The sequence below is a fragment of the Tamandua tetradactyla genome, chromosome 21 (genome assembly GCF_023851605.1).
Source record: "Tamandua tetradactyla isolate mTamTet1 chromosome 21, mTamTet1.pri, whole genome shotgun sequence".
In the NCBI taxonomy this organism is placed as follows: domain Eukaryota; kingdom Metazoa; phylum Chordata; class Mammalia; order Pilosa; family Myrmecophagidae; genus Tamandua; species Tamandua tetradactyla.
The window spans coordinates 31,216,722-31,233,664 of record NC_135347.1 but is presented as its reverse complement, the minus strand read 5'-3'; the positions used below and the strand labels follow the sequence as shown (position 1 = coordinate 31,233,664).

Here is a 16,943-nt window from a genome sequence, read left to right as displayed (position 1 = left end):
TACAATACTGAGTCACCATTTTAGTGCACCATGTGGCCTAATTTGCAAAGGTAGTTCATCTCTGGCCAAGATCATACTGGCATATGTAATATTGATTCTATAATAGCATTATTTTTAAATAACAGAAACTAACTTGAGTTTAAGAAAAAGAAAAGCTTAATTTGAATGATTCAAAGACAAAAAGTGTCAAAATATAGCTAGACCTCATAAAGCAACTAGAATAGGAGATGGGAATACATCAGGAACCTAAGATGTTCTCATTTATGATTCTTAAATTTTAGGTACTTTATTATTATCTGGTTTATTCCTGTAACTTGGTCCAAGTACTGGATGCAAATTTTACTACAGTGCTCGGAAACAAGAACATATTAAAATTGAGCTCTTAAAAATCAATTGCTAATACCAATTTCAAATCCTCCAGAATGATTTCAATCCTCTTGGGTCAAGTAAGCATTTCTTGTGCAATTATTTGTGCTCATAGGGGTGGAATCCACTATACTAATTCCACCACTGAGAGTTCATCGCTTGTGATTTGGAGGGAAAAACATAGGTTCAATAGAAAAGTAGCATTATTGGGTTGGGTTTAGCAGAAAACTTTTGTGAGTTCCTATGAGTAACGGAGACCTAGGAAACTATTCTAATTTATTCTGCATCAGAATCTCCTTTTGACCCTATCATTGTTATGATAATACTTCTGATACCTTCTTCCTTTATCATTAAGGTTTTGTTCAGATAGAAGTGACCTATTTGATTTCTAGATGAGAAAGCATGTAATTAAATAATACCCTTGGGCTTATTCTATTTCCCTGGCTTATCATGAAATAAGAAAGAAAGGTTTCCTGAAGGAGAGTTAAAGAAAATGCTGATACATGGCAAATGATAGTGTAGCTTTGCCTACAAGGACAGCCTTCTTTCTATAACATCAATGAATGTAATGTACTGGAAAACTTTGACAGAAAAACTACCAAAGTGTTGTGAATGCTGCAAAATAAAATAATTTTCCATTGCCTATTTCAAAATGAAAACTGGATCATCAGATGATCCTCCATTGTTGCTACTTCATTATCATTAGCAGCATAACCTTCATCATGATTAACCTCATTATTTGTGGCTTCAGTAAGTGTATCATGAACAAGATATAAACTGGATATACACTAGATTCTTAAAATTATCTAAAACTCAAGACTTTTAAAAAAGACTTTTGCTTTAAATTTTTATCAAAGACATACTAATATTTAAAAATGTAAAAAAAACAACAACAGAGATTTAAGTATAAGGTGAAAGTTCAAAGGTTATGGTAATCTTACTAAGTACCAAAGAAAGGCACACTATTTTAATACTTTTATTTAAGTCTTTCTCATATTTGAGGGGAAACTATAGAATCAATGAGAACAACAGTAGAGGAAAGAAGAATACAAAATATCAGTTACAAGAACTTTAGTTATAAGAAATGGCCTAAAATATACCACCTTAAAATTAAGAACAACCTTAAGGAGAGACCCAGAAGGAGTCTATCAATAAGAATATCATTTTCTCTTTGCACAAATTAGCATACACACAAAAACTCTTTGATTCAGTTAATTTTCATTTATAATATATTATATATATATTAGATATGATATCTAGATATATTCAAGAAAATGTAAATTAAAAAAAACTGAGCAAATAGCACATATCTGGAATGCAAAAACATTGAAGTTAAGATGATTACAGTGAAGTTAGAACTGATTGTATTTACTCCTAGAAATGATAAGATAGTGGCTTAGAAATTACCTACTTCTGGGAAGTCAGTGGTAGAGATAACTTCCAATTTTTGGTCAGAAAACATTTTTTGAAACTGTTTTTTTAATAAACAAATGGATATCATGCAAATTGGAGTTGTTTATTAGAAGAGTACCATAACTATCATATCATAAATTAACAAGACAAACAATACCTTAGTTTATTTAACCAGTAATTTCTGAGCACCTAATACTGATAAATCAATTGGAAAATCCTACCAAGTAATCAAAACAAAAGACATACAACGTATAGGTCATATGGGTCCATTAAGAAAGATCAGAATAATAAATGTATGCCCTATAAAAGACTAGCAAGTAAGTGCTGACATACTGTTCCATGTTCTGGTTTAAGGTTCAAACCAAAGTGATAATTGAGAAGTAGTTGAGAGGTTCAAACATAAAGCCATGTCATAGGAAACCTATTTAGTTTTCTAGGCTGCTGAAAGCAATGTACTATGAAATAGTTCAGCTTGAACAATGGGAAATAATTTATGTATGCTTAGAGGCTGAGAGAATATACAAATTAAGTCACCTTGAAAACAATGCTTTCTTCCTGAAGACTGGCTGCTGGCAATCCTTGGCTCCTCTGCCACATAGCGAGGCATGTGACATTATCTGCTGATCTCTCCTTTTTCTTACAGGTTTCATTGATTTCTTCTGGCTTCCATGTCTGTCTCTCTCTCTCTCTCTCTCTCTCTCTCTCTCTCTCTCTCTCGTAATTTCATCAAAAGTCACTGCTTACCATAGCTTTCCATCCACAGGAATGGATTAGTTTTAAAAACACAATTTTCAGGGGAGTGTAACATAGAATTTCACACCACCACACCATGCACCAGCACTCACTGTCAGACCCTAATTTCTTCAGTGAGGCATACTGTTTAACAGTGGGGTTTGGTAAGTAGCGTTAATAAGTAAAGTTGGAGAATACTTATGTAGGGTACTGTGAACTATGGTAGCCATTAATAATTTTTTGATAGCATTTTTAAAATTTATATATCAGAATTTTTTTAAAATAGGTACTTAAAATTAGAATATTATTCTAGGAAATAGCATCCTCTGTAAAATTGTAGAATGCTCTCGTTCTATGTTGTTAGTATACAACTCCTTAATATGCTTCTTCGCCTTTTAGATATACTCATAATTGAAATTTTAAAAATGCAATCATTAACTAAACTGCATGAATGATAAGAATTTTGCCATGCCTATCAAACAATTGGTTGTACCAGTAATATCTTATAATGAAATTAGCAATGGATTCATTACAATATTAAAATATTGAAAACCCTTTTTAGGCTAGAATGGTAATGTTTCCATATTTATCTATGGATGGGTGGTGAGTGTTAATTTATTTGTTTTGAGGCCCACTTTATTTCCCAGTGAACATTTGCATGTCTAGATAAACAAAAGGAAATTTAATACAAAATCTATTTTATGTGCTCCATCTCTTTCTCAATAGAATATGCTTTGAACCATGTTTTTATTAAATATAGTTATGATGAGGTCAGCAAGCTCAAGTAACATGGAAAGAAAAACCTAGAAAACATTATAAATATTATAATAGTCTAAAATGTTGAGTAGGATGCTTTGAGAAGAAATAGGTATAATTTACCCAAAATGCTTAAATTTGTAAGTTATTGAATTAAAATGTGAGCAATTACTGATAATGGCAAGAACTGTAAGAGAAGTTTTGGCATTGCATTGTACTTTATGTTGAAGTTTATTTTTAATGTAATCTGTCATAAGCATTATAAAACAGAAAATCATTCTTCCTAAATATTATTTTTTAAATTGTATACTTTACATAATGTGATTTATTTCAGGGATATAATTTTTCATTTTTAATTTTATACTGGAAGTCAATTAAAATTTTATTATATACACATATGATTTCTGAACTGCTGAAGTGACCTGGACTTTAGCAAATTTTTGTTTATGAAAAGATTACATGATATCCATTTCCTATCTGCATAAAATCTAAGTTGGAGGAGGATAAAGTTCACAGAAATCTGCAATGAGTGGGATAGCATTTTTCTAAGAAATACACACTTGACTGATGAAACCCATGCTCTTGCTGTATCAAAAGTATTAGGAATTCATATTAAGCTACTCTTAATTTAAAATAAAATTAACAAATCCTATTTTCTATAGTACAACTTCCATGGCTTTAATACTGATTTAAAATTTGCGTTGTTTCACAATATGACTCAGGAAAACATAAAAAGTTTCAAATCCCTGATGAGCAAAATTGTTGAGACCCCATGCGTTTTTTTTCTTATCCAAGATAAAGGTTTATTTTCAGTAAATCTAGGGACTCTTCTTCCACCATCTACAGCTTACAGCTTCCTTTTTCAAGGCTATCTCATGGCCCAAGGGAAATTCTAGAGTCCTGGATAGAAAGATGATTAAGTGAGAAAGATAAAAGGACTCTCCCCAAAGCAAGGTGTTCCATGCACTGCTTTATGACTAAGAGACTAACAGGGGAAGTTATTACCTGTTGTCATTTATTCTTGGAATTATTTCTGTAAAGGTAATTTTGTCTAGAATTATTTTGCCATGTTCTTATTCTGGGTGACTGAGTTTAATTACTATCATTGTGGAAGTAAATATGATTATAAATGATAACTGTTTTGGAAATAGAGATTTAGCAGTCAATTAATGGCTATCCTCTGTGCAATCTGCAGTAGCGTTTTCCTCTCATGACAGAATTTACTGGATAGAGAAAGCAAAACAAATATTGCATTTTAAACTTTGTATTATTTTGAATTAGTAGATTTTGTAAACTTTCTGAATGAGGCTCATTTTGTAACTAGTCATAGCTGTCCAAAAGCAGGACTTGCATTAAGCTAATTTGGCCTGGAGTGTATTACGAGGGACAAGGATTTTTGAAACTGTTGTCTGTATTATTATTAATTAACATTTCATGGTGGAGCATTATCATTTTGACTAACAAGTATCACCTCCTTGGTTTTCATTAGCTCGGAATGGTTTAACCTCCTATTTTCTCCCCCTAGTCTTCTGTCTTTTATGTTTTAAAGACATCTTGTCAACTCTCTATACTTTATATGTTATGCCTGCTATTTCTGTCTGGAAAATATTGAACCTTTATTTGCCTTGCAGGAGATCTTCATTTATCCATAAGCCATGCATTAATATCAGCATAGTATAGCTGAGGATGTAATTTCTGTAGACCAAGAAGTCTTTCAAAAAAGATAATGCAGACAGCATCAACTCTACCCCAGACTTTCCACTCCCTCTATCCTTATCATTAATTACATTTCCTAATTCCCACTCTTCTCAGGTAAAAATGAATTTATCTGACAAACGATCATTTTCTTCTAATGGGAGATTATAAGGAAACTTGCCTTACCCCTATGAAACCCATTATTCTCCTTTTGTTATTGTGTTATAGCTGTCAAGTTATACTTTGCAACTCAATTATCTCTATATTGAAATCCATATAAAATTATTTTTATTATTTTTCAGAGAGACGAGTGCATATTTAGAGTATCTGTCATAGGTGCCAATGGGCGAGGTGAGTTATCTTATAATTCCTATATCCCATTAGCAGATATCAAAAATATGATTCAGCAAAATAAGCTCCTCAGTTTTTCAACAATATCTTTTCATTATGTATACTTCATCTTTATCACTGGAAAGTTCTCATTTTCTCTTCACTTTCTGTCTGTGCATAGCATAGTAAGGGTTCCTCTAATGCATAAAGTTGGGAAGATGGGATTACTTTTGCTTTGATTTAGCTTATAATGCTGCTGTCTTCTAATCCCCATCTGTGAGCACATGAATTACATAAGATAATGGAGAATGATTTTCTCTGAAATATGACAACACTCTGCTTTCTGGTATCCATAGAAGATGCTGATAGAGCCTTAAAGATCAATCCAGTATGGCAAAGTTATTAATTACTCTTTAAAAGATTTTGAAAGTAGGAATTGGTACCTGCTTTAATTCTGGCATTTATAACTATTACATTTGACAAGTTACTTTTTTCTTTGCCTCAATTTCCTCACTTATAACTATGCAAATGAGCATAATTATGACTTTTCACTTTATGTAAAGATCATTAATCTTTAACTATACCTTAATTCTGCCTACTAATCCTGCCAATGGTCCTGTCCCTCTGGACCATTCAGTGTACACTCTTCTAGATGGCTATCTTATTATTATCTTCCTATACTCAAATATCCTTTACACTCACAACTGCTGACTTTGCTTCCTGGTTCACTAAGAAAATAAAAACAGAAGAGAATTTCAACAAGCTGCACCTCTACAGATATCTTTGCTCACCTGTGCTCTTATATGCTGCCTTCTCTCCTCTACATATGTGTTAGTTGAGTTCTCTCTTAACAGAGGCCAGAGGCAAACCTCTTCATTTGTACACTGAATTATCCCGACTTTCAGTCTCAAGGATATCATGCCATATTTTCCATGTTTTCCTGAATTATCATGTTTTTTTTTTTTCTTATCCCCTCCTCTGGACCTTTTGCATCAAAAAACACACAGATTGTATTTCTTGTACTAAAAAAAAATTCCTCTTGTGATCTGATGCTTCCTTCCAGCTAATGCCATTTCTTTCCTTCCCTTTCCTCCTTAAAAGAGATTTTTATATTTCTGGTATCCGTAAATTATTCCCCAATCATTGAGTCAGTCTACCAAACTTGTTTCATTAGAAGTCACCAATAATCATCACTTTTCTTATTCCACTGGTTAAATATTTCTTGGAATATTTCATTCATTCAATTTCTTGAATATCACATTCTCCTGGATTTTCTTGTATCCCACTGGCTGCCTTTTCTGTGTATTTTGCTGAGTTCTCTTTATCTTGCTATCCTTCAAACCTTTTCTGGCCAAGCTTTGATCCTGGGATATTTTGCCTTTTCTATACACATTATATCATATTTAAAAACATCAGTAATGCCTTGTTACTCTTACCCAGTCTTATAGTGGAGTTAGATACTGTTTTAGTTTGCTAAAGTTGCTGGAATGCAATATAGAAGAAATGTTGGGTTTTGCAATGGGAATTTATTAGCTTACAAATTTACAGTTCTAAGACCATGAAAATGTCCAAATTAAGGCATCAACAGGACAATACCTTCTCTGAAGAAAGGTCGTTGGTATCTGGGACATCTCTGTCATATGGGAAGGCACGTGGCAGGCATCTGCTGGTTCTTCTCTCCTGGGTTTCATTGCTTTTAACTTCTGACTTCAGTGGCTTCTTCTCTCAGCTTCTCTGGAGGCTTTTCCTCAAAGCTCTCTTCATTTAATCTCTCTTTTATCCTGTCATAAAAGACTTCCGTTAGAGGATTAAGACCCACCCTGAACAGGCTAAGTCACATCTCAATTGAAATAATCTAACCCAAAGGTCCCACCACAATATGTCTATACCCACAGTAATGGATTAGAAGAACATGGCCTTTTTGGGGAGATGTAACAGCTCCAAACCGCCACAGATACCATGTATTTACTGACAGCTCCTAAATTTACATCTTCAGCCTTGATTTTACATTGAAATCCACATATCCAATATCTCACTTCACTTGAATGCTGATAGGGATTTCAAACTTAACACATCAAAAGCTGAACTGATATTCTCACCAGAATCTACCCCATTTTAGTAAATGGCAACTCCTTCCTTCTAGGTGCTCAGGCTAAACTCTAACTTCCTTCTTTCTCTCACATCTGATATCCAATCTGTATTAGCTAGGGTTCTCTAGAGAAACAGAATTAGCAAGAAATATCCATAGATATAAAATTTATAAAAGGGTCTCATGTATTCATGGGAATGTGGAGTCCAAAATCCGTAGGGCAAGCTGTGAAGCTGATGACTCTGATGGAGGGTCTGGATGAACGCCACAGGAGAGGCTCGCTGACGGAAGCAAGAAGACTGTCTCCTCTGAATCCTCCTTAAAAGCCTTCCAGGGATTAGAATAAACATCCCTCATTGTAGAAGATACTCCCCTTGGCTGATTACAAATGCAATCAGCTGTGATGCAGCTGACATGATCATGATTTAATTCTATGAAATATCCTCATAGCAACAGACAGGCCAACACTTGCCCAACCAGACCAACCCCTTGTCCAAGCTGACACATGAACCTGACCATGACACAAGTCTTCAGCAAATCCTGTTGGTTCTGCCTTCTATCCAGAATTATAACACCTCTGAGCATTGTCACTCCTCCAATCACAAGGTCACTGATCCAAGCCATCATTAGCTCTCAAATGAATTACCACAATATCTTTCTTTTGATTTCCCTGCTTTATCCTAAAGGAAGCTTCAGTCATTCTTAGCATAGAGCCAAAGGGTTTCTCTGTAGGTGTATGTCACTTTTCTACTCCAATCACTTTGAAGTATTCTCATCTCGGGCAGAGTAAATCCAAAGTCTCTACAATACCCTAAACTTGGGGGTTTCTAAAAACTCTAACATTCTCTCCTCATCATCTAAAACTTCCTGAATCTCCCTTCACTTTGGGCACACTTTCATCATTACTATTCCCAATCATGACAGGCATGCTTCCTCTAAGAGATCTTGCCTTTGCTGTTCCCTCTACCTGGAGTGTTCTTCTCCATATATTTCTTTATTGTTTAATTACTCATCCATTCTAGATTTTTATTAAAGTATCATCTTCTGTAGGGGCTTTCCTTAACTCTCTAATGTTAAATATACTTCCTTGAAACTATCCACTTTCTCTCTCTCTCTCTCTCTTTCTTTCTCTCTCTCTTTTTTTTTTTTGCAATGGCAGGCACTGGGAATCGAACCTGGGTCTCTGCCATGGCAGGCGAGAACTCTGCCTGCTGAGTCACTGTGGCCCATGCATAACCACCCACACATCCTGTTTCCAGTGTCTAGAACATGATGTTTATTCAATAGATACAGTTTGAATTAATGAATAGTACACCAAGGGGTTGTTGAAAGATTCAGAAGAGATAAAGAATACAAAGTTCTGATCATGGCACTTGGTACATATTAAGCATCAGTAAATCCTTTCCATTGTCAAGGAAACTCCTTGAAATTCCCAATGGAGGGAAGTACATTAATTTCTATAGTAAAAAAATTTGAAAGGCATTTGTTCGGTAAGTGTTTGGGTCAGTAGACACATTTATCTTTCTGATTACTTAAAAATGAAGTATTTTTATAAAAGAGGCCAGAAGTTGTCACTTGGACTGCATATTTAGATGGTTTGATGGTTAGTTTTAAAGCTGTTAAGTAAAGGAGTTTTCCTCAATAATGTGGGTGAGCCTCAATCAATCAGGTGAAAAGCCTTCAGAGCAATAACCAAGATTTTCCAGAGGAAAAAAAAAAACAAAAAACCCCAACTCCTTAAGGTTTGCTAGCCCACCCTACAGAATTCAGTTTTGCCCACACAATCATGAACCAATTCTTTAAAATATAGATGTTGATTAAACATTGCAGTATATACCATTTCACTTTGGCTTTGGCTAGAGTAAAAACGATTTTATAATGTAAGATTAAAGTTGCTAAAATTTATTTCCAGTCCTGATTATATGCATCAGTGACTATAGTGAGAAATCTTTGTGGTTCCAAAATACTCTCAAAAGATACTTCATGAAATTTTTAAATGAAGCTTTCATTTTAAAGAAAAAGTATTATGATTTAACTTTCATTCAAACAATGCTTCCTATAAATATTCTTTAACACAGTTATTTATCAGCTTTTGCATATATATATATATATAATTTTATGAAATTGGAAATAAAGTAAAGCTTTATTTCTTTACTTTTAAAATAAATAATATACAGGTATGTTGCAGTCGGTGGTGACAAACATTGAAATTTGATGTAAAGCTACCAGTCAAGTACTAGGTTGGAGGAATGGGATAAGGAAAATTAAATCCTTTGAATGCCCTCAGTTTATTTCCAGCAAAAACATAGTTCTTAACATATTGGGATCACATTTTGATGAACTGTTGGTCAGCTCTTACAAAAACCTTCAGCTTATCAATATACTACTTAATATCTGGCACATTCCAAAGACTCGGAACATTTGATATGTTTTGTCTTATGCTTAAAAAGTCCCTTTTATAATGTGGTCAAATATAATTCTCATTTAATTATAATATGTGCACATTCTTTTTATTCTTCCCATTTTCTTTAACAAAAAATGTAAAGACTGAAGCATTATTTACAGAGACAATAGATTTTTGCTGATTAGGAAACTTAATCAGCAATCAGATAATTCAATCAGTGTATTGAATTATGTGCTATCTTTTGGTAGACTAAATATGAACAAGAAAAAAGTTACCACCTTAAAAAACACTACAAGTTAAGGAAATGAAAGATATAAAGCTGTTCATTTTCTATTGATTGGATTGTGGAGCATAAAATCGAAATACAGCCAGACATCATTTTGCAGTATTAAAAGAAACCTAAGATATTTTGAGAAAACAACTTTTAGTTGAAAAGAAAATACATTACACCATCTTTTAAGCCCTTTTTCACTCAAAAAGGGAACAAATAAACATTCCCAAAAAGCATTAGATTTAGAAATAAAAGTCAGAGAGTCCAACATTGACACGTGATTTCTAAGGTTAATGAGCTAACTGTGGGGGGAAATGTTTTCTTATTTGGTATATGCACACTGTAGTTGGAGGATTTTCTTAGATCGTTTTTTGTTGAAAATTTCTCCCTCCTCAGGAATCAGCTTGGCCCCCTTCGTGCGGCCCGGGGGCAGAGCATCGTGGGACTCGTACCACTCCCTGTCCCACGCTGTCAACGAGCACAGTGCAGTTCGTTCTCCACCAGGGCCTTGCTGCGACCTGCTCATTACTGGATGCGTCGCGAATACCATAGATGATTCTCCTTTTGCGAGTATAACACTCAGACCCGAAGGACAAGTTCCCCACATCCAGTCTCAGGGCAGGGTACTTCCTGTAGCCTCCTCGCACCCGAATTGTGCAACTGTGCGTATGCGAAGGGGCCAATCTTTGGTGGCAGCGGGCGTCCCAGCTCATACTTCCGCTTCTTGCCATTAGGGCTTTCTCTTGCCCTGGGTCTTGCGGCCAGTTGTCCCAGGATTTGCCCAGCGTGGCGCTGCTGGACAGAGGACACCCAAAACTTCTCAGTACGGTTTGTAAAACCTCTCGAATGTTTTCATCCTAATTTTTAAGCAGAATGTTTCTGCTAGTTCAACATTAAATAACATTACCAGAGGTTACAAAAAATCACCTTTGTATTGTATTACCACAATATTCCAGCTAGAAATTGTAAAATACAGTGTTTCCAAGAGTTTCTTCCTGATGTCTTTCGTTAAAGCATAATTATATTTTCTGATATGTAATGACAGTCAAGTTAACCCTGAGAATTTTGTGTATAGCAGGAGTGGGGGGCAGTGACAGGACTTACAAATTGTTGCTACTTCCCATCCTTACTTTTCAAAGAGGAGTATGCATGACGGTTCTATTTGAAACAAATTGAGTAATTTTACAGAAGAAAATAAAATGACAAAATGAACACAAAATATAAACATATGCAACTATGAGTTTAATCATTTACCTTAAAAATTTAGTCAAGACTCAAAAACTTGTGCATCAAGGACATACTATTAACCGTCAGGTTTATATTGATCTTTACTAAACCTTCCAGGAAATGAGGTGCCATACCTTACACCACCTATTTTATAATGTTGATAGCAATACCCACAAAAGGTCTACACAAAAGGTTCACACTTAATTCATCAATGTGTAAATAAAATAATACATTGTGACCAAGTAGGCTTTAAACCAAAAAAGCATGGATAATACAATATTAAGAAAGCCTATTAATTTGCATATTAATATTAACAGAAGGTTATTGTATGTTATTGTTAAAAACTTGTAACATAGGGAGACAGGAGTGATTTTTTGTAACCTCTGGTAATGTTATTTAATGTTGAACTAGCAGAAACATTCTGCTTAAAAATTAGGATGAAAACATTCGAGAGGTTTTACAAACCGTACTGAGAAGTTTTGGGTGTCCTCTGTCCAGCAGCGCCACGCTGGGCAAATCCTGGGACAACTGGCCGCAAGACCGAGGGCAAGAGAAAGCTCTATGGCAAGAAGCAGAAGTATGAGCCGGGACGCCCGCTGCCACCAAAGATTGGCCCCTTCGCATACGCACAGTTGCACAGTTCGGGTGCGAGGAGGCTACAGGAAGTACCCTGCCCTGAGACTGGATGTGGGGAACTTGTCCTTCGGGTCTGAGTGTTATACTCGCAAAAGGAGAATCATCTATGGTATTCGCGACGCATCCAGTAATGAGCTGGTCGCAGCAAGGCCCTGGTGGAGAACGAACTGCACTGTGCTCGTTGACAGCGTGGGACAGGGAGTGGTACGAGTCCCACGATGCTCTGCCCCCGGGCCGCAGGAAGGGGTCCAAGCTGATTCCTGAGGAGGGAGAAATTTTCAACAAAAAACGATCTAAGAAAATTCAGAAGAAATATGATGAAAGGAAACAGAATGTCAAGATCAGCAGTCTTCTTGAGGAGCAGTTCCAGCAGGGCACGCTGCTTGCCTGCACTGCTTCGAGGCCAGGCCAGTGTGGCCGAGCAGATGGCTATGGCTAGGAGGCAGAAGGCTGGCGTTTTAGCTGAGAAACTCAAAGCCTGGGAAGGCAAATAATTCCTCCCTCTCATCCTAGCTCATAATAAAGGCTTTTATTGTGCTATCTTAAAAAAAAAAAAGGATGTCATTGGCGATTCTAGCTAAAAAGATAAAATGAGAACAGTAATAGTATAAAGAAAGGAAAATATATACTTTTCAAAAGATAAGATTATGTGCTCTATAAAACGATTGTCTATATAGAAAGTTAGTATAAAATATATATTTGTAGAAGTGAACACCTACTAAAAGATCACTATACAAAAGATTAATAATGTTCTTTTACAGAAGCCAAATATGGACATAAGTAAATAAATATGTAATGCAAATTATTAGTGGGGCTGACAGTATTATCATATGAAGGAATATGAAGTAAACAAAAGAAGGCATATATAAAATAAAATACCTAGTAAAATCTTAGATCTGCACCCTATATCTCAGCCTTTCTACTTTCATATATATGAGTATATATACATTTCTATTTTTGAAAGAGACAGAGAGAAACCCAGAAACACTTTCACTAAATAGGATCTTCAAAAATCACAATAGGATCTTTACTACTAATGATAATTAATAGTAATCTTTGCTCCTACTAATAGGATCTTAACTAACAATCTCACAGTCCCATGTGAAAATGTGTTCACACCCATGCGTATGCAGATTAAGGCTTGAAAATGTCTTTTGGAGGATACACGATTCACTTCCCAAAACTCTTCTTTGAATGGGCAGTTAAGTTTTATTTCCCATTTATGTTAGTTCTAAATAATACTTCAATGAATAATTATGCACAGATTCTTAGCCACTATTTATCCCTTAATTATCAGCCTTTTTATTACTGCATGAAAACAGCAAAAATACTGTGAAAGGAAAACGGTGCAAAAAATATGGCTTAGTTCTTTGCATTTCTTTATTCTCTGAGATCTTGTACCCTTAATTCCTTATTTTCCTGGTGGCACTGAACTCCAATGTTCATCTCTTCAGCCCTGATTAACTATATAAACTCATATTTCTCACCTACTTAACTACCACTTTCTACTCAGATTCTCAGTATCTTTGCCTCTAATTCTTTACAAGTAGCAATGCCTCTGAGGAAACGAGGCAACAACAAATCAGGCGTATCTCATTTCCTTTTTTCCTCGTGGCTGAGAAATCAGCTTCTAATTTTGTTGGAATCTTCTCAAGCTTTTCCATTTTATAGCATGAGGGTTGGTCCTGCAAACTACTTTTCCATAGCTAAAAGTGTAAGCTTTCTTGCTGCTTTCATTGGAAGGTTCACAGTATGAATCTGTACCTATCATTTTCTTTTTGACACTATTTAATACATACCGGGGTTTATTTTAGTGATTTTCCTCTTTTTATTAAATCTAAACATTGATGAGGGAGATCTTAACATCTTTAATAAGTTTTTTTAAATCAAGTTTCCTCCTTTTATGATCAGTGTCCTTTTCCATTTCCTTTAATTGGAAATCTAATGATTTTATTTCATCTGTGAGGCACGATGGAGAGTTTTATCCTTTCTGTTTGTTCTTGGAAGTTTTATGGTTGTCATATGATTGCTTTAATTTTTTCAGGATTTATAAATTGTTCTAAATGCAAGAAGAAAGACAACCGTCCCCTTATAAAATAGACAAAAGGCTGCAATAGTGTATTTTGTAATCTATCTAGTGATACTGTTGGGTGTTGGTATTAACATGTTTTACCACTTATGGAGATTACCTGTAGAGCTGGGAGGAGCACTGCATTGGGTATCTGGAGTCCCATACGAGTTCTTAATTTATTTAGGACATTGTCCAAATTACCTTAACACTTCTGAAACTCAACTGATATCCATCTCTGAAATTATTTTGGAAGCAGAACTTTCCTTTATAGCATCACATGGTTGAAAATTTAAACTATGCATTAAAATAAAACAGAACTTGTTGGATGCCATTGTCTTTATACATAGCTCTTTCTAAATATACAGATTGAAAAATATGTAAGAACTGAAACAAAAACGAAAACCCAGTAACAAAAAAACAAAGAAACTACAGACTTGCCAACCTATAAAAGGACATAATAACTGCACTTTGCCTGCAGAATCATTTTCTCAGCCCATCTTAAATATTTATTTATTTATTTTTTTAATTCTAGAAGCATCACTTCCACCATCTTTTCTTTTATAATTACAGGGTGTGTAAGCCTTTGCTTGGATTCAGTAAATGCAGAGCAGAAATTTCTATCTGTTCATCCAACTGTTTATTCGGTTATATTCAACTAGAAGAGGAGCAACTTCTTCTCTGCTATGCTTTAGTGGACACAGTTTGGCAAGTGCTTTTTAACAAGCTTCACTTTATGCGAAAAAGAATCAGGCATTCTCTAGGTAGGTAAAAGCTAGTGAATCAACCATAGGTTTGATCAATAAAAGTAATCAGCCTCTGAGGCAAAACTTGTCTATTGCAATACCTAACAACTAACTCTTGGCTGGACTTTAAAATGCAGTTTAAAGAGTAAACACAGAGTTGTTCTGCTATGTTATTTTTTTTTTCCCACTTTGCTTCAAGTAACATTAGACTTTTAAATAAGATTGGAGCTTACACAGATTCTTGGTCTCCAGCATGGGAGGCGAGAACTCTGCCTGCTGAGCCACCGTGGCCTGCCTACACAGATTCTTAAAGCATGTGCACTGAAAAATTTAAGAAGAATGTTGAAAAGAAGGAAAAAAGCAACGGAAATCACTACGAAAATGATTTCTATGCAGTATAATATATACCATAAAAATAAGCTATGATGTATAGTTCCAAATATGACACTTTTTACCTGGAATAAAAATTTACCTTTATGGTTTATATACTTTCAAAATTTTAGCCCAACTTGTTTCTCACCTTGTAATCAAGTATAGATTTAATGACATAATTCTATTTTTATTTTTAAAATCTATTGGGCTGAATTTCTTCACAATTTATGCTTCTATGACAGATTTTAAAATTACTTACAGCTGCTCAAAATAGTAGAAATCCTAGAATAGCAGTTTTAACATTAAAATTATTAAACAAATTCAGAAATAGAAGATTTAGAATAGACAAGTATGGGGGATGGTTAGAGAGAAGGAAACTAAAATTGAATACAGCAAAAGTACACTGAAATCAAGTAATAACAAATGAAAACATGTTTAACTGGAATAGATCTTGACCAGTTTTGAAAACAATTTTATTATTAAAAATAATGCAAATATTTTAATCATTTTCCTGATAAAATGTGCTTCCCTGATTATATTAGATATAAAGTATTAATGGAAAATAATTTATAGACTTTAAATCTATACAACTCAATACAATTTTTATTATGTTATTTATTTATAATAGTATCAACTTTATAAAAATTTCATTAAAATATATACAAAGATCTCTAAATATTACAAAACTAAGCAAGGCATAATAATAGTAATAGTAATAAAAATATCAGTAGCAATAACTGTGGAAATAACAACCAACTAACAACACTTACTATTTATTTACTATATAGTAATCATATAGTATCTGGTATATAATTTATAGTGTATATGGCAGGTCTGTAAGTAGCTCTCATATTTGAAAAACAAAATACAGAAACTTTAGATTAGGCTACATTTACTTGGTAAATTTCCTGTATTTGAGGATTGCCTCAAATATGTGAACCCATGGAAAGTTGCAAGTATGTTTAAGAATAAAGATTTAATATGAGCTAAGAGTCATTTGGGGGCCTAAAGACATAAATTTGTAAGAACTTTTGCATGGTGATCCACTTGCATTATTGGCTGTGCAAACAGCAGGCTGAAAGAAGCACAGGAGAAGCAAAATCACAAGTGTTAACCTTTGTGGTTGTTTTAGGCATGTGAGAGCCAGGGTGGGGCAGCTCACCTGCTGTAACTTCTTTACCTGCCTCATTGTGAACTTACTGCCAGACTAATGCTATTAAATCATATTACACCCAGGAAGGAAATTGGAGGACCAGTGGCAAAATCATGTACTTTAACTGTCAGATTAAGACTTGATGATAGCTTAAATTCAGGAGCTTCTCCTTGGAATTAATTTTTAAGTTAATGTAACATTCCTCAAGTTCATTTACACAACTTAATTTTCTAATTTAAGGATATATGCATATATGTATTGTCTTACATGTTCAAGTTTATTATTTCATATCCATTATCTATTCAAGATTCCCAAGCAATGGCTCCATCCATGATGTTTATTTACTTTGTGTTTGCACAACTATACAAGGCATGCTCCAGGTTTCTAGAAAAATGGATCTATGAAAATATTCTTCCAGAGAGACTAAAATTTATCAGGACATTATTTACAATTTACATTGTCAAGCATTTGTTTTATGGTCTTATATGTCTCAAAAACAAGCTCTTTTAAAGTATGACTTTAAAGTATGCTCTTTTACTCCTTAATATGTTATAAAACCTTTTCTGAAAAAAAGGTTTATGAGTTAATTTCCCATCTCTGCTGAAACAATTGTAGACTTTCACTTAATATGTACTTCAACTTTTTTCCGGCAATCTCCAAGGATTAAGAAATGGACCCAGAAAAT

The 16,943-nt window shown here is 34.4% G+C and overlaps 1 pseudogene; it reads left to right on the top strand.

Annotated features, from left to right (window-relative positions):
* Positions 1 to 12,432, top strand: part of LOC143665180 (small ribosomal subunit protein eS8-like) — a 51,430-nt pseudogene extending 38,998 nt beyond the window's left edge.
* Positions 12,433 to 16,943: the final 4,511 nt, after the last annotated feature.